This window comes from Zootoca vivipara, chromosome 11, assembly GCF_963506605.1.
Source record: "Zootoca vivipara chromosome 11, rZooViv1.1, whole genome shotgun sequence".
NCBI lineage: Eukaryota > Metazoa > Chordata > Lepidosauria > Squamata > Lacertidae > Zootoca > Zootoca vivipara.
The window spans coordinates 46,691,845-46,713,669 of record NC_083286.1 but is presented as its reverse complement, the minus strand read 5'-3'; the positions used below and the strand labels follow the sequence as shown (position 1 = coordinate 46,713,669).

General features: G+C 46.9%; 1 protein-coding gene across 1 annotated transcript in view; it reads right to left on the bottom strand.

Moving 5' to 3' along the window:
- The window catches only part of GDNF (glial cell derived neurotrophic factor), a 32,353-nt gene extending 19,243 nt beyond the window's left edge, over positions 1-13,110 (bottom strand). Inside the window, exon 1 of the mRNA XM_035100888.2 lies at positions 12,848-13,110. The gene's annotated coding sequence lies outside the window, so the exon portion shown is untranslated. The remainder of the gene's footprint in view (positions 1-12,847) is intronic.
- Between the last annotated feature and the right edge of the window lie 8,715 nt (positions 13,111-21,825).

Genomic DNA, 21,825 nt, shown 5'->3' with positions numbered 1-21,825 from the left:
CACTGTGCATCAGCACCGGGATTCAGAACAGCTTCCGTAGCTTTAGTTTCACCCCTGGTTCTGCATGTTTTCGATTTTTTTTAAAAGGGGGAATTCAGATTGGGTTACATTTAAAGGGCCTTTGATACGTAAACTTTATAGAAAGTGGGATACTTTGGCTTTCACATCAAAGAAGCAGTGATTTGGCAACTTTCAGTCATAAAGTGTTATATAGGCACCAGTCGGGCCTGGTAAAGTGAGGAGAGAAAGAGGGAGGGATGGAGAAAAGGAGGAGCCATCTGCAAAACTGGAAGGACGTGTAACTCTCTCTTGGCTGAGTTTTCCTATCCTCGTTGAAACTATTATCCGCCTTGCAAACTGGCAATCTGGGACCAATCAGGCATTTCCCATCCTTTCAGCTTGCTCACCAAGAACAGGCTGTTGTGTGGACTGCATTAAATTCCACTGTAAATATTTCAGAACATAGTTCTAGCAGAGAGGCATTTCTGTCTTTCTTGGAAAGCTCGGCCCGAGCGGATCTGAGGTCAGGGGCAAAGGAAACCGGAGCACTTGCAGGTGCTTAATTAGGGCCAGGGTGGATCCCCTCCCTGCCCCTGCAAGCCAGCCTGTTTACACTGTAAAAAGGACTCATTTCTGCAAGGCTTAGTTAGTTCTGCCACAATAAAAAAAATCAGCACCATTGCGCTTGTGCAGAGTGCCTTTCCCTCACCACTGGGTAACCACAAGCAGTATCCTCGGAGCTCCGATTAGGGCTTCTAAGGCAAAGGACACAAATGAATTCTACCCGAACCGGAGATCCGACACTTCTGGATTTCAGCGGGATTACAGCATTATCTGCAACCCCTTGAAGATGAGACATTTGGATTTGACCCGTTTGGCAGCACATCCTGAACAAATTAGACCAGCCTAAATGACACATGGCACGTAAAAGCAGCAGCTTTCGCCTCTGTGGGATTTCAAACACCCGTATTTACCCTCACTAGTCTTCTTAATTCTGGTAGAAGTCTACCACATATTGGGTTAAGACTTTCTGTTGGTGCTGCCCTGGAATCTTTACATACATAACACTGGGGGAAGATGTGCATTTGCACACTTGGGATGTGCATTTGGGTGGCACCAGAGAGGACACAGTGGATCTATTTTCATGCAGCTGACACCCGTAAGTGAAGTCCTGTGCATCTTTTATCCACAAAAAAGTGTCACTGTATTTAAAAGGGCTGGGACATCCATGAGGCAGACTGAGGCAACCACCTTGGGTGGCAGAAGCCAAGGGACACTGTCCGGGCCGGATTTAGGTTTGATGAGGCCCTAAGCCAGGCACCCCCCAAACTTCGGCCCTCCAGATGTTTTGGACTACAATTCCCATCATTCCTGACCACTGGTCCTGTTAGCTAGGGATCATGAGAGTTGTAGGCCAAAACATCTGGAGGGCTGCAGTTTGGGGGTGCCTGCCCTAAGCTCCTGAAGGTAAAGGTAAAGGGACCCCTGACCATTAGGTCCAGTCGCGGACGCCTCTGGGGTTGTGGTGCTCATCTTGCTTTACTGGCCGAGGGAGCCGGCGTACAGCTTCCGGGTCAGGTGGCCAGCATGACTAAGCCGCTTCTGGCGAAACCAGAGCAGTGCGCGGAAACGCTGTTTACCTTCCCGCCAGAGTGGTACCTATTTATATACTTGCACTTTGACGTGCTTTTGAACTGCTAAGTTGGCAGGAGCTGGGACCGAGCAACGGGAGCTCACCCCGTCGCAGGGATTTGAACCGCCGTCCTTACGATCAGCAAACCCTAGGCTCAGTGGTTTAGACCACAGCGCCACCTGCATCCCATACTGAAGTTAATGGGGCACTTTATATGTCCAGCTGTCCTTTGTCAACAACAAATTGTTGCTTTTTTGTGTTGAATATTTGCTATATGGTAATTTATGGACCTAATAGGTATCTCAAGCCATTTGCACATGCAGAATGTAGGCACCCTATATATAGAAATGAGGGAGCAGGCTAGCAGGCGGGGCCCATTACTTACATCATAGGAGCCCACACAGCACAAAACATTGTTGCTGTATGTAGGTTTTATTTTACAGTGGTGCCTCGCTAGACGAATTTAATTCATTCCACGGGTCTTTTCTTATAACGAAAAATTTGTCTAGCGAATCCCATAGGAATGCATTGAATTTTTTTCAAAAAAAATTTGCCCATAGGAACGCATTAATTGAATTTCAATGCATTCCTATGGGAAACCGCAATTCGCTAGACGAATTTTTCATAAAACGAATTCGTCTAGCGAGGCAACCTCCGCTCGAAAAATCCTTTTGTTAAGCAGAAATTTCGTTAAGCAGGGCATTCGTTAAGCAAGGCACCACTGTATTTGTTTTCTATCTTATATTTTGGAAATGTACATCCAGTTTTCCCCCCTTTGAATTTTCTGGGGCAGCAGCAGCTTCCAACTTCTGGCCTGTCTTTCAGCTGCGGCTTTTGCCATCAGCTTTCGGAAACCCAAAGCTGGAAACTAAAGCCAAAGCTGAAGATGAGGTCTAAAGGTGGTTCTGGCTTGGTCTCTGGCTTCCTTCGGCTGGGCTTTGGGTTTCTGAAAGCCTAAGCCCACAGCCCAATGGCTTGGCGCATTTCCATATCAGTTTGCATTTTTTAAAAAAGTCCTCATGGAAATATATCAGCTATTTAGTGTAAATATCCCTAACATACACATCTTTCTACACAATTGTGCCCAGTTCCACCACCCCAAATCTTTGGATCTAGCCCTCCACATCAGAAGTAATGAATGAGCAAGATTCCTGGTATCTTGAGCTGTATTGTAAATCTGGCTATGTCTGCGAGGTCAAAGCAGGTGGGAGAAGCTGTGGGTTCCTGGTATCCTCCTGCATAAAGGAATTTAAAGTAAAAGCTGTACAAGTATCGCTTTTTGAGTTATGGCCTGGCAACTCTGAGACCTTGTGCAAGAATAAAAACTCCCCCAATCTCTAACAGGTGCAAGTCTCTTTCATCTCCAGGCATCCAGAATTCAAACAGATCATCTTGAATTTGCATGCATTGTGTTTTGTGTTTCAATAAAAAAACCAAAACCCACCAACAAACCAACGCCTCCATTGGCAGACGGCATAGTAAAAACAAAAAAAATTCTACATCTCCAGGGCTCATCAACACTTCAAAAATGCCCAGTCGAGGTATAGATCCTTGCTGCTTCTTCAATGGTTTATTTTTAATAAAACCGAGGATGGCAACAAAACTAACATTTGTGGTCATCAAGGTGACCTATGATTCCATGGTTAATTTCATTCATTTTTATTTATTGAATTTCTATATACCGCCCTTCTTCTGAGGGACACAGGGCAGTTCGCAATATTCAAACACAAATATAATATAGTAATGAACAAAAACTAACAATCCGTTTCCCTTTCATGACACTCAAAATCAACTCCCTGGTCACCTCACTCTCCCTAACAGATAGGACTGGCTTACTTTGGACCAATGATCTTCAAAAGCTCTAAAGTTTTTAAAATTTAATTTAAACTCCCAGTTCTTCTTAACTGGTTAGTGGGATGGGCCGTCTGACTAAGAACACCTGTACACTCCCCAAAATATATTATCTGCCTTATCCAAGTTTAACTAACCCTCATGGCTGCACCAAAGGATTCCGGGAACTGTCACCTGGTGGATGTGCTGAGAATTTTACATTAATGTTCCCTAGTCCCAACTCACAGAACTGGACTTTCTAGGAATTGTTATTTAAAGCTGTCTGAGCTGTGGATATATCAAAGTCAATGAGATCATTTGTCTCCTCAAAAGAGGCACCAATCAATTGCAGCTTTGCTGAGCGTAAAGTGATGAAGGACGCTGCAGTTGCTGAATTTTGTAGCCATGATGCAGTTGATCTTTTACCCATCAGGTGGCAACTCTAAGCAGCTCCAGTGATAGCAGGCAGTGACAAAGACAGAATGCTGCCTTGTATTGAGTCAGATCCTTACCCTAACTAACACAGTACAGTAGTACCTTTAGTCACGAACTTAATTCATTCCAGAGGTCCATTCTTAACCTGAAACTGTTCTTAACCAGAGGCGTGCTTTCGCTAATGGGGCCTCTTGCTTCCGCTGCGCCGCTGGCACACGATTTCCATTCTCATCCTGGGAAAAAGTTCTCTACTTGAGGTACCGTAACTCTTCCACGTTAGCAGAGTTTGTAACCTGAAGTGTTTGTAACCTGAGGCGTTTGTAACTCGAGGTACCGCTTTACTGTGTCAGGCAGAAGCTCTCTGGGTCTTTGGGCAGAGCTCTTTCCTTTATCAGCTACCTGACCGTTGATCTGGAGATGCCACAAAATGGTAGGGCTCCAGTGGCGCAATCGGTTAGGGCGCGGTACTTATACAAAACGAACTTGGGTTCTTCTGCAATGCAGAGCTACATGGCCTTTCTCCTTATATAAATTACTGCTTTTTGGTGCCCCCCCTCCAAAAAGGGGGACATTAAATGTGCCAGACATCCTTATCAACATGGCACTTGAAATTAAGTCCTACATATCCAAGTAACATGTTTTGCGCAAGAACTGGACATCTTTTAATCGTTCACATCTGCAAAAATTGGTGGATCTACTAGGCAGTACATAACTTGGAGCATCACTTCGCACAGCATGTATAAGATCGTTTTTGCATTTCATGGTATTTGATCTAGAACAAGTACTGTTCTCTTGGTCTTTATACTTAAAATCATCATGGTGCACTCACTGGTGGAGGAAGAGGAGTGCGGGGGGAGCGTACCGCCCCCGGCAGCGCGGTCCCAGTGGGGTGCCATTGCGGCTGCCCCTGCCCACGCTGGGCACCACGCCCCCTCAAGCGGCGTGCACCATGCTCCCAGGACACATGCCCCACCCCACCCCCGCCTGCTCCCAGGGCACATGCCCCACCCCACCCCCGCCTGCTCTCCACCCCCCGGTGCCAGAGCATGAAGCTCCACCACTGGGTACACTAGACTATCCGCCTTTATAATGGAAAACACTTGATAACAGAGCATGTCTTCTAGGGCTCCTGTGAATCAGGGGAAGCCACATAGATCCAATCAAAATACTTCTTTGCAAAAGCCTTAGGACTTTTTTCAAAGAGGGCCAGATTTGAGGAAGTGAACATGTGTGAGGACCAACCAAAGTTGAGCTTTTTTTTTTTAGGATTGAAGTTGAGCTATTTTATTTCATTTTTTTACAATTTTACCCCAAAGTTGTGGAGCTTTCTTTAGGATTTAACCCCAACATTGTTGAGTTCTTTTTAGGATTGAAGTTGTCAAACTTTTTCTACAATTTTGCCCCAGAGTTGTTGAGCTTTCTTTAGGATTTTACCCCAGGATATCAGGATATATACTGCCATGGGGATCGGATTAAATTGACTGGCATGCTGGATTAGGCCCCCCGAAATGGACTTTAGACCTTAGGATCTCAACCCTTAAACAGGCCAGATCCAAAACAACTCTCTACTTCAGGTGAAGGTCAAGATGGTGTCTCCCATGCCATGGATGAACATGGACTGCCTGGAAGTTGGCAGAGTCATCCACTGAACCTAAAGGTAGCAGGCTAGCTTAAGATACTGTAAGGGCAAGAGAATTGGCACCTGTCAGTTGCTGGGAATCACAAGCAGGGGTGCTGCTGCTGCTGGGCTCAAGTCCTGCTTTGGGGCATCTGGTTGGCCACTGTGACAGCAGGATGCTGGACTCAATGGGCCATTATTGACCTGATCCAGCAGACTCTGCTTATGTTCACCTGCATGACCCTGTCCGATAGCACCTTGCTGCTGCCCCTCACTGTCTGCCACCTGAGGTTGCCAGCTGATTTTGCCTAATAAGAAGGCTGGCCCTACTGTAGAATAACTGTTTAACAGTTCTGCGCACTAGAAAGCTCTAGAAACACAACCTCCTGGGTCATCTGAAATGAAAACTTAGGAGAAAGCTCAGTGGTAAGCTAGTTCTTTGCATTGTTCAGGATTGCTTAGCCTGAAATGTCCATAGAATGCAATGTCATAGCTTTCCTGGACAACTGGTCCCATTATTCAATAGTTTGCATAGTTAGGATACCCAATCCAACCCTGCTGTGGAGCCCACTGATGAAATGCTGACATGTCTAACATTTGACCAATGCTCTCTGGCACAGTCTTGCAGAGTAGAACTTCCTGGGAATGTGTGCCCTGTGCCATTTACCCCAGTATATTTACCTCTGCCTTTTTACTTTCTTTTGCAAACACGCTATCCGGTTATTTCCCTGATCTGGTTCATGAAATGGGAACAACTAAGAGCCACGTGAAAACAAATACACATCAAGAGGACAAGGCTGTGAATAGACCTTGGATGGAACAATCTATTGGTTAAGTTGAACTCCTCTTGGAAGCTCAAACATTGCTCTTTAGTGTTTTTTATAATAATAATAATAATAATAATAATAATAATAATAATAATTTATTCCAACAAAATATTTAAAAATACAATAAGATGTTGACCTGAAAATGTTGTATATGCATGACAAAATGTCTGCTTTCAGCCACTAATATGAAAGATGCATCTTTCTAAAGATGTTAATTTCTAAAGATGTTACTCTTTAGAGCTCAACACGGACCGGTGTTTCATAAACTCAAACTTTGCTTTGTATGAACACTCCTTTACCACAGTATGAATGGATGGTCTTGACCCCAACCTCTTCTTGATAGTGTGGAGCAAAACAGGGTTGCCCTTTATCACCACTTTTCTTTGTTCTCTCTATCAAGCCACTAGCGATGTTTGTTAGAAACAATGTGTCAGGGGTCTTTACCTTTACCTTTTTAAGGCTTCCTTAACTGAATGGCATCCCCAATTATTACATTGATATCCTGTGTTTCCTCCAGACATGCAAGGAAATGTGCAAGGTGTTCCCCACCTCCCATCCAGCCACTGAATAGAGCCAAGCCTGCTTAGCTTCAGCTACATTGCTGCATTGTGTTCTTTTCGACCATGGCCTGGGACCAAACTATTGCCCTGTTTTCCACTGAGTATACACTTATCTGAAGCTGTAGTTAGTTCCAAATATATAGTGTTTCAGTGCTTCTTAATTGACGATAGCCAAGTTGTTCCAGAATGCCCACAATGCCCTTTTATGCAGTGTTATCTTTTAAACTGCATCATGGTGCCATCTGATAGCAATGGCAAGGATAACTCCTTGGTCCATGTCGCTCAGTATTTTCCTGCTGAATGGCAGTGGCACTCCAAGATTTTAGACAGGGCTGTCTCCCAGCCATACCTGGAGGTGCTGTGGATTGAACAAGGGAACTTCTGCATGCAAAGCAGGTACTCTACCACTTCTGCCCTTCACTCTACCCTTCTGTTATCCTCCTTATGTTATCTAAACCAGAAACTGCAACACCTGGGCTTGCAAAGGAACAGATGTACTATGGTGCATAGCTGCCAAGTTATCCCTTTTTTAAAGGGATTTTCCCTTATGCTGAATAGGCTTCCTCGTGAGAAAAGGGAAAACTTGGCAGCTATGCTATGGTGAGGTTACAAGACTGCGAATAAATGAGCCTAAATCTGAAATTGTGTGTTTAGGTACTCCATTGCAATCTCAGGCTAATACAAAGCACATTACTGGTTTTAAAAGTTGTCCTCAAAATAGGGTTGCCAGACTCAATAGTGGACAGGACTTCTGTGCCTTTAATTGCCCTGCTGTCTTTTGAGTCTGGAAACCTTAAAGAGAAACCAGCAGACCCTTTGCTTGGAAATTAAACAAAGGGTCTGCTGGTTTCTCTTTAAGGTTTCCAGACTCAAAAGAGAGCAGAGCAATTAAAAGCACAGAAGTCCTGTCCACTATTGAGTCTGGCAACCCTACCTCAAAAACTTAAGTATTTGGTACTAAAAACCTGCATTCCTCATCGAGGGCAAATTTTGCACTTCTGCTAACACAAATCAGACAAGAATTGAAGTCTTGGGAGGAACTACACCTTTCCCCTATCTGTTTCAACTTTGGCCAATAGCTACAATGCCTAAAGAACTTAAGGCCTGGCAATGACTACTAGGCAAATTTATTCACCAAGACAAGACAGCTTCTCTGTGTGATAGAATTCTATACAGTAACAGAAGCTGAGTTGATTTGGGAGTGCCACACTTATACATGCATTATAGGGCGATTTAGCTAAATTTTCCAGTGTGATCCTACTTTATTTATTATTGCAGTTAATAGGTTGTTTCTTAATGTTGTTGTAAATGTGCTAAACATTTGGGGGAAATGTTTCATTTTTATCCTTTTTTTTTTAAAAAAGAGCAAGCTTTAAAGAGTAACACAGGGCTCTCAAAAGAAAGTGAAGGAAAGACTGCACTTGTAAACTACTAGAACTAGGGCACTCAAATCTAGTGTGTATTTACTGCTTGTAGCCATAGACCTTTACAAACAAGGACATTCATCAGTGGGCCAGTCTATATTCATATTTGCAATGAGGTAGTTAAGCATGCAAAAACACTGCAAAAAGCTCCCTTCAAGGCTTGCCTCGGCAATCTACAGTTTCTAAAAGTTCTGCTCTGGTCCAGAATGCCTGCCAGGAAATCTGCTTCCTCATCCAATCCCATTGCTTTCCAGCCAAGGTGTTGCAAGGGCTGGGTTGTGGTTGGTCGGTGATGAGGGGAAAGCGTTCTGGGGACGTGGGTGGCGCTGTGGGTTAAACCACAGAGCCTAGGGCTTGCGGATCAGAAGGTCGGCGGTTCGAATCCCTGCAACGGGGTGAGCTCCCATTGCTCGGTCCCAGCTCCTGCCCACCTAGCAGTTTGAAAGCACATCAAAGTGCAAGTAGATAAATAGGTACCGCTACAGCGGGAAGGTAAACGGCGTTTCCGTGTGCTGCTCTGGTTCACCAGAAGCGGCTTTGTCATGCTGGCCACATGACCTGGAAGCTGTACGCTGGCTCCCTCAGCCAAAAACGCGAGATGAGCACCGCAACCCCAGAGTCGGTCACGACTGGACCTAATGGTCAGGGGTCCCTTTACCTTTACCTTTTATAGGCTCGGAGTTGCTGTCCTCCTTTGCCATAGTTTCATATCCCATGGCTGAGCCACAGAGTCCAGCACAGAGATGTACCTCAAAGGGAGGCAGCCCTTGGACCTAACCAAGACTTTTTGCTCCCTGAAGTGGAGCCCTAGGGCACCTCCATTCACCCCTCCCAGGTAGGGCCAACCCTTTAAATATTATTATTGCACTATTCAGACACCACTTCATGCCTTCAATGCCCACCCACCCCCTACTTTTATGGTGTGTCACCATACCTCGTGCATACCTCAGCAACTCTTCAGGCAGGCCTTGTAACCAAACCAAACGCAGCTATTCTTTTTTTATTGCACTTATATTCCACCTTTTCCTCCAAGGAGCTAAAAGCGATGCACATGGTTCTCCCTCTCCTCGTTTGATTCTCTGCAATGACCCTGAGAGGTAAGTTGGTCTGGGAGGCGTGACTGGCCCAAGGTCACCCAGTGGGTGTCATGGCAGAGTGGGGAATCAAACTCAGGCCTCCCAGGTCCTAACCAAGGCACTCTAATTGCTACACCACATTGGCTCTCGACCTCCAATGTACTTGACAACTCCCCTGTTCTTGCAGCCTCAGACAAGCAGCAAACACCAGAACTTGACCACGTTCCTGATGGGCCGCCACACACTTTGTAGATCAAAAGTTGTGCAGTCCTGCTTCGGTTAGTGCTCAGGTAAAATTACCATTTCAAACCTGTCACTAGAGGGCAGTCCAAACCTACTTTGGCTTTGTGGGTTTGCAGCATCCGGCCCCTCCCCTTTCCTCAATATTTTTGGAGGGCTGTCCCTGCTCCCCCCAATTGTATAACTTTGGGAAGCCAAGCTGCCTCATCGCCATGGAAACCACTTAAAAAACCCCAACCCTAATCAAATTATTACAATACTCTTTTGCACATTCAAATCTCTTAACAGGGGGGGGGGGGAGAAAGAGAGAGAGAGAGAGAGAGATGCCCTTGACCAATTCCGGACTCAATACATCAAGCAGGTTGAATCTATATAAATAAATTGCACACAATCTTCTCACAAAAGCCCATCTGTGTGAATGGCTCTTATTTTCAGCCTACCCCTTGGCTAGGCTATCATGCTGCGGTCTTACGCATTTCCCAGCGAGGTAGCAGTGAGTCTGTTGCAGGGGGGAGGCGGAGAATTTTAAAAAGTATTGTGGCACCTGAAAGACCAACTCATTTTATTTACGACAAATAAATAGCTTTCATCCAGTGCACCTGGCCAAGTGTAGTCCATGAACGTGTCTGACCTATTTATGTAAATATATTATTATTTGTCTTTAAGATGTGACTAGACCTCTGTTTTGGTGTTTTTATGCATATATACTCACAACAAAGAGTTACTACTCTTGAATTCTGGGTAGCATGCCCAAGCATCTTATAACTCTCCCCATTCCAAGTCAAATGGCAATAGACCCTCCCCCACCTGTCACTGGCCCTAAAATCGAAAACATCCCTGGATGGGATCAGGGGGAAGATTCTGACGCAGGATGGAGCCCAGTTTTGGGCTCCTTCTCTGGGCATTTCCTACCCTCTCCTGCTCTAATCTAGGGTGCTAATCACCTGTGCCCAACAACTTTGAATATGCATTAACTACCTCCTCCAGATTCACACCTCTAACGAACTACCTTTTTAAATTCCGGAATCCTGACCCTTCTCTCTCTCTCCAGCGAGATCACGCACCTCTCCAAAATGTGTTGCCTCTCTGCGTCGCTCGGTGGCGGCTCCCGATCACCTACGAACCCCACGGAAATCTTTAGGGAAATAAGGTGTCTCGGGCAATTGCAACCCAAGCTCCTTTCCCTCGGGATCGCGACGCTCCCAGAGCATTCCCGACCTTTGCCGAGGATTTCTCCTCAGAGGGGAAAGGTGAGCGAGTCCCTGCCTCGATGCAAGGCGGCGGACGGTGCTGGGTGTGTTCCCCATTCCCAGTGGGAGGAGACCAGAGCGATCGAAGCGCGCGTCCCCGTCGTATAAGCGCTTCTTCGGACACGTTTCCAGGCAAGAAGAGGCGCTGGCTCGGCGGGGCTGGTGTTGCCGTCCCAGCACAAGCAGGATCAGGATCAGGAAACTCTGGGCCTCCGGAGAGAAGCTATTATGGGAGCAATCTCGCTTCTCAATTCACACAAGAGGTGCCCAGCTCACGGGGAAACCCGTCCAGCGCACTTTTTCTTTCTTTCCATGCGCTTTGGTTTCCTTTTCCTACATGATCGGCGCACGCTAGTCGGAGGCTGCTAGTTTAAAAGAAAGGACAATCCACGGTGAGACGGCGGAGCTGACAGCCAGGGAAAAGTTTAGGCGACCGCTTAAGTTTCTAGCCCTCTTGAGGGTTTTCGTGCACTAAGCTGGTTTGCGATTTAAATGCTTTGTGCAGCGCACGGTCCCTTGACTCGCCTTTGCGCAGCCCTCCCGTTCAGCGCGGACACTCGGCACTGAAAAACTCTTATTTTACGCATCTCCAGGATCAATTTTCCCCAGGGACACCTTACATCCTAGCGAAACCAGAGAGATATTTTCCAGGGACACCAAGGATGGACGAACCTAGAAAAGGATGGCTGAAAAACTAGAACGATTGACCTGGGAGGAAGTCCCACTGAACTCAGCGGGTCCTACTTGTGAGTAAACATGTCTTGGCTTGCACTGTTATTCAAGGGTGCAAAAAATGTCGCCCTTCAATCTTGAAACTGAGGAAAACCTTGACATAACAGGGAGGATCTGAGAGACAAGTGTTCAACCCCCCCACTCAACTTGAAACTCTCACAGGCGACACTTTGGCCGGTAACGGTCTCTCAGTCTAATCTACCTCACAGGGATGTTGTTAGACTAAAGCTGGAGAGGTAGAACCATATATATCGCCTTGGTCCAAGGGAGAATAACGAGACAAATTTAATTCATCCACATTTGAAGCTCTCCAGAGGAAGCGTCTTTTCAGGTGAGCAGGCCGACGGCAAAATATTTAGAGCTGCAGGGCGGGGAGTTATTATAATTGCACACTTACCTGGGAGTAAGCCCCATCGAAGATAGTGGGACTCCCTTCTGAATAAATAATAGACATAGGATCCGGGTTCAGATAACCCCAGCCATACTGATTTGGCCTTATATAGCAAAGAAGCGCATTCTCCAGAAATCTAAGCAACCGTTGCGTCTCGCTGCCAGAGGCGCATCAGTGCTATGGGGCAGGACCCCAGTTCTGTCCAGTTCTCACAAGGCTTTCTTTCAACTTCGGCCCGACGTAACTGCCTCTCTAATGACTGCCAAACAGTTATTTGGAACGCGCTCATCACCTTCACTATTTTTTTTTAGAAGTTCAACAGTGAAGTTAAACTAACCTGCTTGAAATGACCAGAGGATGAGTCTATACTTCTAAAACGAGCTCGTGCCATAAGACCTCCCTGGGGATTTCCTAAACCGCACCCCCCCCCCAGGCAAAGGAGCCCACTTAACCAACGCGAGATGGCGGGATGGGGACAGAAACAACCCACTCTCCAAGATAATAATTATATAAAAAAATACCACTTTTAACTCTTGCAAGTTTCCCCTCCTTTTTTGTTAGAGGTCTCTCGCTACTGGTGCTCTTGAAATGTTACCACCCGACTCTGCTGGTTTAGACCCTTGGATTGCTGCGGATCCAGAATAACCAGGGCGGAGTTCTCAAGATAGGGGAGGTGGGGAGAGGCCACCCCAAAACTCCTGTGCTCGGAGCAGGCGAGTCGCTCCCCGCCCCTATCCCAGGCCCCTCAACCAGCCAGACCATCGCTGCGCAACTCCCTGAGTTCCCAAGCCCAGTGGGGCGGTTTCCCCGGAGAGCCCTCCTCCTGCTTACCTCGGATCTGGTCTCTTCCGACCCAAGGGTGACATGAACGCCCGGGATCCACGGCTCTCCGGCTCAGAGATGCATGTGGAGCCTGGGGCGCGGAGATCCTCGAAGTGGGTGGGCGATGTGGGGTGGGGTGGGGAGAAGAGCCTTGCTCGCAATCCAGGCGGGGGAGGGAGCTGTTGCCGCCGCCCCGCGCCCTCCCCCCGCCGCAGCCCCGCAGGTGCAGCCGGGGGGCGCCGCGCCTTCCCCACGCCTTGCGCTGCGCCCGATCCCTTCAAGGTAGACGGCGCGAGAAAGTCGCCTGGCCGCGGGGCGCGCCGCCTGTCAGTCGCAACTGGCCCTGGAGCCTACAGTTCAGAAGAAGAAGAAGAAGAAGCAGCCGCTGGCCGGACGCCGGAGACAGACACCCCACCCACAGCGGCGGGGAGTCCAGTGAAGACATCGGGGGGCCCCGGCCACGCCGGCTGCTCCAGGGAGAAGAGGTGGGGAGGGGAGAGGGCGGGGCGCACCCAAGGGAGAAAAGGGCCCCGGCAGTGGAGGGTCCGAGGAAGGCTGGGCTGGGAGAAAGGGGACTCAGAAGCCAGCAAAGCTGCGTCCTCCCCGAGGGCAAGTCAAAGCTTGGCAGATAGATCCACGTGGAATGATGCGCTGCGCCACCAGAGGTTCGTGCAAAATCCAGACGGCGCACTCGGAGAGCCGCCGAGTCTTTCCCGCCCTCCCCTCGCGTCCTCCTCTTCCAACACCACCAAGCACCACCAGGTCACTGTAAGATCCCCTGGAATCGATCGACGTGGAGGGGGCAAGCGAGAGAAGAAGAAAGGCTCTCCTGCCGCGGGAGGTCTAGCTCCGCTCGCACGCCAGGGGGCAGAGGAGGGCGCGCTCGAGCCGTCCAAAGCGCACGCCGAGAGCTCTCTTTGCCAGGGGGAGACGGCCCGCGAGATGCCTTTATAGGCTTGGCGCTCGGTGACGCGGCCCCCATCGCCGCCTCTGATTCGCCCGCGGACCTAAACACACACACATACACACACACACGAGCGCTTCTCCTTTCTCTTGCTCGCGTTCCCCCGCCTCCGCCTCCCCCCCCGGGCGCCCCGTCCAGCCCGGGCCAGCATCAAACAACACGAGGAGATCCAGCGAATATCTCTTGGCTGAAGTCAGCGGCTCGACATATCGTGCGTATTCCATGGCCAGCCGCGCGAAGGAGGCTTCTGAAGTTGGCCCGGCGTCTTGGGCACACATTTGCTTTGCTGATGTAACCCAACGCCGCACTTTGGTGCAAGCCGCCCGAGGGGCGTTGGGCAGCCGGCCGCCCCTCCCGCCCTCCGCAGGCAGCCCTGTCCCCAATTCCAGAGCGCTCGCATCATTCATTGCTAAAGGGGCAGGTCGACGGAGACGCCTGTTGCCATCGCTTGCTGCCCCGCTGCTGCTCCTGAAGATATGTCTCTTTCCTGTGGCCTCTTCAATATCTTATTGTTCTCTGGTTGAAGGGGCGGGGCGGGAAATACACAGGTAGATGGGATGGAGGGAAGAGGCAAGATCAATAAAGTTGTACAAATGGGGAAAGCCCAGGAATAAATTTATTTGCAAAACCTCGCCCATGTCAAGGAAGCCCCGCCCCTTATCGCAGATGGTGCATAAATCAGTGGCTTGTGTTGCACATGGCAAGAGGCATTGCAACAAGCCCTTGGGCTAAGTTGGAGGAGGGGTGGGGAAGAGAAAATTAAATATAGACTCATCTAACCATCACCTGGAAGTTTCTGCCCAGATTGTTTTAAAACACTTTTGGATTTGCACACATTGTTTTGCATTCAGGGTTAAGCATTGATTGAAGGAGGGAGATACATTGAAACCGAATGCTAACTACTTGCTGTTTACACCAGGGAGATGACCAGAGGGGAAGGACAAGACTACCTCAACAAGCTCCAAAGCTTGGCTGTTGCTTGAAAACTTATCCAACACTCATCCTATAAACTACTATTGTTCTGATGGACCTTGGTGAACTATTAGGGTTCCATAACCCTGAAGGACAAATATTAGTTAGTATTTGAAATGGACAGAATAGTCTGAGCAGGTGTGATGTAGTGGTTAGCATTGGACTAGGACCTGGGAGACCAGGGTTCAAATCTCCACTCAGGCCATGAAGCTCCCCTAGGTGACCGTGGTCCATTCAGCCTCTCAGCCTTGCCTACATCACAGGGTTTTTATAGGAATCAAATGGAGGAAAGGTGGGATATGAATGCAATAAATAAATGCAAAAATAAGCAGTCTGGTGCAATGTTATCATGACTCCTGGTCCCCATGTGGCACAGCTCCATGTCAACATTGCCATGATGGCAAAAGAACATTTTGGGACCTTGTGTAAGGCAAGGCAGATGTTCTATCACTGATCTACAACCCTGATGCAGTTTTTCTTTTAAAACTAAGCTTCTTTAAAAAAAAGAAACACACACAACCCTAAATGCTGTAATCCTATAACACTTTCCTTGGAGTAAGTCTCATTGAACTCATTATGTTTCTATGCCTAGAACTGCACCTTAAATCGTTTAGCATGCGATGTATAAAAAGTCTGGAGAATCAGGGAGCTTATTCTCGTCACACACTTTGAAGAACTCCCTACTACAACAATGTTTAAAAGTGACTAATTGAATATAACTGTAAACAGCTGCCAAATGTTGCTACTGTTCTAGTTGCCATTTGCCTCTGCCACATCGTTGCCTTTTCGCTGCTGCCTCAAAATCCATAGGGATCTTGGCACTTTTGCTCGGAATTCGTCGCAATCCCTCCCACAGGGTAGCTGTTGTGATACCATCACACAGAAGTCTGGGGGATATTCCTTTACAGAGTTCAGAAAGAGAGCAGGAAGCATTCCAACGGGCAATGGAAATTAGTGGAACAGTTTTAAAAATATATGTTGATGTCTCACTAGAATGCACGAGTTGGGTGATTGCTGTGTGCTTGTTGATTGCACAAAAAGCCTTGTCAGGCAGAATCACTTTATGGCAGCCTAGCTCAGTCCTGAGCCCTCCAGATGCTTTGACCCACAATTCCCGTCATCCCTGGCTATTAACCATGCTGGCTAAGGCCTGATGGGAGTTGTGGTCCAACAACACCTGGAGGGCACCAAGTTGCTTAACTAAGTTGAGTAAGAGCTATTTCACACTTTATAAAACACCTAACCCTGGTCAGCTGCAGCTTGGTTTGTGTACTTGTACATTTGACACAATTCTTTTACACTTTTTAGGGCTATTCATGCATATTATGAAAAGGTCTCAGGGAATGGGGGTCTTAAATTAGGGCAATTCGTGTGACTGGAGAAAGCAAGAATGAGTCAAAAGAAATGAGTGTGCATACACTTATGACCAACGACGCCTCCATCGTACCACTTTCAGCTCTCTGAAAAAAGCTATTGTCTGTCTCCAGACAGACCCTGAATGCAGTGGATTTTTGAGGGACAAGGGCTGTGAATGAACAGAGCCTTTGGGGGGTCATCACTAAGGCTAGATCATGATCATGTTGAAAATGCTGTATGTAATATAGCCAAGTCCTCCATAACCATTGGGAAATTTGGGGAAGCGGAGGTGGTGGTACTCAGTTTAATAATGTCCAGAGGTGGGAAACCTCTCCAGATGTTCCTGGACTCCAACTCCCATCAGCTTTCACTATTGACCAGACTAGCTGGGGCTGATGGGAGTTGGAGTCCAACAACTTATGGAGGTGTCACAGGTTCTTCACCCCTACTTTATCTGAAACATTTCCTACTCTTTTAAGAGCAAGACAGTGAACAATGAATACTAAATACTGAAATAATAGGCAGTCTAATTAGCAGCTGTTATGCAACCACAGTAATGCAAAAAATGGCATTTGGTTTCCTGGAAAGACCTCTAGCACAAGTACCCAGTATCCTCACAGACAATGGAGAAAAATACATTATATAACTCCATAGTCTTGTGCAGACATAATTCGGGTATTAATCACAGTTAAAAGTCTGGGAGTGGGCTATGGACTACCCCCCTCCCCGTCATCTTCCCATCTCCAAGTCTGGCATGAATTCTTTCCGCCTTTTCTTATCAGCCTTAATCAGGCATCCCCAAACTTCGGCCCTCCACATGTTTTGGACTACATCATCCCTGACCACTGGTCCTGTTAGCTAGGGATCATGGGAGTTGCAGGCCAAAACATCTGGAGGGCTGCAGTTTGGGGATGTTTGGCCTTAATCATGGTTCAGGGTTCCAATGGCACCCTAAAGTCTGTTTAAACCCAGGTTAAAATGGGGGAGCTGATTCATAGGAGCACAGGTAATGCTGAACCATAAGTGCCTCCTTTGGAAGTGAGTTCCATAGTTGAACTATGTGCTGTGTGAGAAAGTACCTTCTTTTGTGCTGAATCTTCCAACATTCAGCTTTATTGGATGTCTACAAATTCTAGCGTTAGGGGGGAGGGATGAATACTTTTCTCGATCCATTTTCTCTATGTTGTGCATTGTTTTACAAACTTCAGTGATGTCACCCCTTACTTGGCTTTCCTCTAAACTAAAAAGTCAAGTGCTGCCACCTTTCCTCGTAGGGGAAATACCTGAGGTTGAGGCAGTCCCGAGGGCCAGTTTGTGATGTAAGAGAACATTGGATTTTGTGGTGCAATGGAATGGGGACACACACATACTAAATCCTGCCCATTCGTGACACTTGCTTGGTAATCTGAGGCTAGTCACTGTCTCTCAGTTTAAGATGTATCTCAGCCTCATTGGGAGGATAATCAGCTCTTTTCTTCGAGAAAACATTGGCTATTCATGTCAAAACCAATAACCATGTCTCATGGACTAACCACCCAATCTCCAGAATGAGCGTTGTCTGGACTGGAGATGTGCTTCTGAAATGCTTTGCAAACAAGCTCTCAGAAATTCACTTGGAACTAGCATAGAAGGCACTCAAAGCATTGCTCTTCCTCCATTTCTATACTGGGATGGAAGGAGTGGGTTTCTCTCCTCTGGTAGCCTGCTTGCAATCTGTCCTTTCTCTGCCAGCACACTTAATCACCTTCATGGAATTCCTTGTCACCTGCGATTACCAGGCTAGTGGCTAATTACAAGGCTGCCGTAATACAACAGCGGTGATTTGTTTCTGGCCTCATGGAAGAGTTTTAATGACATTTGAATCAAGGAAGCAGAAAGATAATTTAGGCTGTTCAGGAGAGCACTGGAGATCCAGACAGATGAGCCAAGCAGAAGACCCTAAACAAAAGATGAGATAATCTGTTATTCATGGCACTATTTTCATACCGTTCTCATCCTAAGCCAATGGTCGGAAGTTTGACAGATCTGAAGTTTGACAGGCCATGCAAAGCCAAGTACCATTCCATGGAATGCAGGTAATGTTATATCTCCCAGGCCACTTACGACTAGAGCTGCCAAGAATTCTCCTCCAAAATGTTCCTCTGCAAATTTTAATGTTAAGTTTTCCAGAAGTTCTCTGAGTGCTCCAATATTTGGTGGAAAATATGACAACAATCTGATGTCTTTCTTTTACACAATAGGTGGTGCAATCCCATACTCACCTGCCTGGGAATAAGTACCACTGAAGTCAATGGGAGTAGGGTTAAATAAGACATGTATATGATTGCACTGTTAATAACCATATTTGACAGGACTTTATAGCTGACAAGCAATGGTGTGTTGTATCCTGCAATATATAGACATACTATTTCATCACTGCTAGTTGTATGCCAAGGCCCCATGCCCACAGTTCCCCATTGATTAATAACACAGAGACACGAGTATTTAGGATTGCTTACAAATGCACATGATTACAAACACAGTCCATTTTGGGTGGCCTTCCACTTCTGTGCAAACATGGTCATTTTCTGGCAGGTGCATATCCGACCAAGGTCTTCATTTTTTAATCTCTTGGTCTCTCTTACATGCAGGGCCGGCTCTAGGTAGACCCCCGGTGGCACGGTGTGCCAGGGCGTTGGGCCGGTAGGCAGGGCGCGGCGCAGTGAAGCCGCGCGGAAACCATGCTGCGCCCTGCAAGGGTGGGGGCACTGGAGCGATCTCCGTCCCTCAGCGCCAGGGTGCGCGACCTGCTCAAGACTGCCCTGCTTACATGAATTGGTTTGTTTCATTGACAAACCATCTTTTAGAAATTCTGCTTTATTACGTTTTCAAGGCAGGTGTGTCGTGAGCAGGTGAGGCTGTGAGGATTGTGCCTATGCCTGTCATGAAGAGACTCTGCACTTCCGAATTTGCCACTACACCACTGACTGAGACTCAGGAGGAGGAGGAAGCTGACAGGCAGTTCCTTCCCTGGACTGGAAGTACGTCATAAGGCAGGCAGCTGGGGTCTGGCTGGGGGTCGGCAGAGGTTGCTTGGGCAGTGCCCCACTTGCCTCCAGCTCATGGTTTTTCCCCCAGTTCATGGGAGGGCATTTTGCCAAGATGCCTTTGTCTATTGGTGTTTCAGTCCCAATGTTCTTTATTCTAGTCTTCCTTCCTTCCCTTTCATGGAATTTCTTAAAAATGCTTTTTGATCTCCATGGTATTTTAACATTACTTTCCCCATTGAGTACAAAGCATTATTATTTTACTGCATATCAGTGACAAGACATTTGGAGAGTTTCCTTGTCTTTGCTTTGCTGTGAGGAGCTTGACCCCTGGCTCTGAGAGGGTGTGTATTCAGAAAACAAACACCATACTTTGTTATGGCAGCTGAGATGATCAGATGCCAGAAGGAGTGAGCATGTAGAATTAAATGAGGCGGGGCTTCACTAGGGATGGCTATTATATGGTGGACACCAAGGCTCCTTTGAAAGTACAGATAGTGGGCACCTACCTTATTTCGACAGGGAAATTATTCCACAGAACAGGGGCAGCCACACTAAAAGCCCTGCTATGAGTTACCGCAGAGTGGGCTTTTGAGATCTTTGGAAACACTCTTCTACCTGAAGCACTCTCAGGTCTCCATAAAACAGTATATAAACATTGGGTTTGGTTGTTATTTTGAAACCACAGATGGATATTTGACAAGCGGAAACATTGCAAAGTGCACATGGATATAGATTTGCCTGAATAGTAATGCATAATAAGAAATGATTCTTGCATAGCAAAAGTGGCAGTGTCTTTGCACAGTCTGGGTTTCCAAATTCTCCAGCCCGTGGGGCGTCAGTGGGTCTTTAATGACTTATCGCGCCACAACATGCGACTGCTTGGCCCTTGGGAGCGTCTCCTCATTCATGGTCATTAAGCCAGAATGAGGTGATGCTGGTTAAACAGAAATAGCAGGTTCTAAATAGCTGGCCTATTAAAACATCTTCATTCAGAATAGTCCGTGATAGGATTTGTCATATGATCGTCCCCTGGCTTTAAAACACAGGTGTGAGAAATGATCTTCCATATTGCCAATGTGAGCTTGATTTAGACTCCTCAAGCATAAAAACAGTAGCTGTGGACAAAAGAAGGGATTCTACTTCTGATAGATGCAGTGGCGCAAATTGAATGCACAGTTCTTTGGATAAACACAATGGGATATTCCTGATATTTTAAATGCGTACAGTTAAAACAGCAATGAATAGATATCTCAAGGTGCCATATCTTTAAATATTCCAAACACAAGATGTGTATTTATTATTATTTATCTAAAATGTTATTATAAGCATTCAGAGAAACTTTCTAATGGTAAGGGCTGTTGATGATAGAGCAGATTGCCTTGGGAGATGTTGGCCTCTCCTTGCCTGGAGTTTTCTTTAAGGAGGGTGTTGGCTACCCTGTTGCCAGGGATGCTGTTAAGTTACAACCATGCATTGCAGATGCTGGAAGAGAGACCAGTGGGGTCCCTGTTCTTGTGCTGCCACCCTCCAGACCTCTAGTGGAAGGGGCACACGAAGAAGGGCCTCAGATGATGGTTGCAGGTTCATATGGGGAGAGGTGGTCCTTGAGGTATTGCGGTCCTGAGCCATTTAAGGCTTTATAGGTCAAAATCAACAAGATGGCAGCCAGTGTTGGTGTTATATGCTCAAACGATACAATTGTTGGGAATCAACAGCAGGAATGGGTAATTGTGGTCCTGCTTAAAGGTTTCCTATGGGCACCTGGTGGGTCAGTGGGATGCTAAACTGGACAAGCCTTTGGTCTAATGAAGCAGGGCTGTTTTTACATCCTTGTTTCTCAGGTTGCCCTTGTCCTTCATCAGCAGCCATAATGCCTGAAAACAAGGGTTTCAGCACATTTCCCATGATTCTTTGCTTCTCTTGGCAATATTCTCTCATTTGGCAATGGATTGTTGCTGAATTCTTGTCATTTCTGATCATACTGACCACGGGGCTTCTTTCACATTCCTCAGCTGCTCATTCATGTTATTTGGAAATTCTTCCAATAATCACTAGAAGAGAGTTTACTCTATTGTTCAACAACTGTTGCTCTTCGTGGCAAAGTTCCCGATCTTTTGCTACCCTCTGTGCTTGTTCTTCCTCTGTTTTTCTGTCTGCTGTTATGGCAGCCTCCATCAGCAGACTTCTTGTCTCCTTTGCTAAAACACCAAGATCCACCTTCTGTTTTTATATCTATGGAAAGCTCTCAGCCATTTGCTGTGCTGCTTGGTTCATCTGACACAGCAGGCCAAGTGCAAACATTGGACGGTCTCCTTGTATCTGTTCTTTTCCTCTCGTGTATTTGAAACCTGGGGTTTGCCACCGGCTGAAAGGAGCACATACAGAACCAGCCAAAAATGGTTAAAGAGCTCAGATACTGATGTGATGACAAAGACCTCTGCTTGAGACTCTGCCAGTTAGACTCTGCCAGTTAGACAATGGAGATGGGCAAATAGTATGACCTGGTATAAGACAGTTTATGTTCCTACTGTAGGCGTGAGACACTAGGCTTGGATCCTCTGGCATGAAAAAGCAGCAACCCTGAACTTACAAAACTACTGGGTCTTGGGGAGAAGATTCTAATCTTGTGTCCACCCCCACAGCAGTTCTGAATGTGCTGAGAGGTA